Here is a 1,705-nt window from a genome sequence, read left to right as displayed (position 1 = left end):
GACAATGCTCTTGAGATCAGATGGGCAGCTACCAAACTTGTGTGTTTTTCTGACTTTATGACTTCAGAAAAATGTCAGTTCAGTGCCTGCTAGGGCAATCTCTTGTTGCTAAAACAGGTCAAGGTACTCATGTTTAAAGGCAAGTTGATTGCCCAGACGTGTAGGCACTGGTGTGGAGCCAAGTGGGGTGAGGCAGGCAAAGGATTGGGTCAATCACATGGAGGACTTTGCTCAAACCTCTGCTGTTTCTTTTCTAAGAATGGCATAGCCCAAAAACTTATTCTTTCTAACTATAGCCTAGCACTAAACCAAGTTGCTTTTTTGTACTATGGACAGATCCTTGACAGCAGATTTTCCCAGTGCAACTCATCTTTTGATTTCCTGTCTGCTGCTGCCAAAAATGTTGATTGTGAATCCAAGTAAGATGAAATCACAACCTCAATCCTTTCTCCATTGACTAAATGGAGAGAATGGTGAGCAATGGTGAGAATCTTTGTTTTCTCTATGTTGAGATGCAATCTATATTGAAGACTCTGGTTTTTGATCTTTTGCAGTGAATGTTTCTGGTTTTCCTTACTTTCAGCAAACAAAGTTATGATTGTCAATGAGTCTCCAGTCCTGATGCCACATTCTTCTTTATAAAGTCTAGCCTCCTGAATCATCTGTTCTGCATATAGATTGAAAAGATATGGCAAAAGGATACAATCTGAAGCACTCTTTTCTTGATTTGGAATTGTGCAGTGTTCCCTTGCTCTGTTCAGACAACAGCTTCCTTGTCTAGAGAAAGGTTTGACATGAGAACAAAAGTTATCTCCCAGAGTGCTAAAGAATGATGTCATTTTAGATATTAAAGGCATGTGATCCAGGCCATGATCTTCTTAATTGTTGCTTGCTCTGCATCTGAGAGGTGGACAACTACTAAGGGCCCCGATGCCTTTGAGTTTTGGAGCTGGAGGAGAATATTAGACACACCCTCCTTGTACTGCCAAGAGAACAAATAGGTCTGTCCTAGAAAGGGTGAAACCAGCTTGCTCCTTGGAGACAAGGATTTGAGGCATGTTACCAGGAGGGACCAGTCCTTGGAGAAGGACATCATGCTTGGAATAGTAGAGGGTCTACACACAAAAGGAAAACTCTGGATGAGGTGGAGTGACCCAGTGATTGTAACAATGGGGTCAGGTGTGTCTGAGACAGTGAAGTTGGGTCAGGAGAGGGCTAGGCTATGGCCATTGTCCATAGGGTCGCTATGAGTTGCAATCAACTTGATGGTACATAACAACAACAAAACCAACACAAGTTGCTAGCTAATTCATGTGTTTGGCCTGACTTTGTTCTCTATATTATTTATTTCCTTCTGTTCTATTATATCTGGTCAACAGAGAACCTTTCTTCCTTTGACACCAACCTTCAACTTCTCTTGAACTTATCTACTGTTTCCTTTTTTAAGATCCACCTTCTTTAGCTAGACTAGGTTTTTATCACATCTTAAGTGTCTGTTTATTTTCTGCTCCTTTTTTCTATAATAAATTCTTGCAGGTATATTTTATAAACCAGCGAAGTCAGACACGTTGATTCCAAGTAAGTATTATCCTTGCTTTTCTGTGGATAAATGCGACTACTTGCCATATTCAACTTGCTAGCTTTTCAATTTTTTTTTTTTAACATTTCAGATTGGTTTATATAATGACCCTGTCATGTTCTCAGT

The sequence above is a fragment of the Elephantulus edwardii genome, unplaced genomic scaffold (genome assembly GCF_000299155.1).
Source record: "Elephantulus edwardii isolate Elephantulus edwardi_28Jun2011 unplaced genomic scaffold, EleEdw1.0 scaffold00109, whole genome shotgun sequence".
NCBI lineage: Eukaryota > Metazoa > Chordata > Mammalia > Macroscelidea > Macroscelididae > Elephantulus > Elephantulus edwardii.
The sequence above is the reverse complement of the archived record's forward strand: the minus strand, read 5'-3'. Positions refer to the sequence as shown.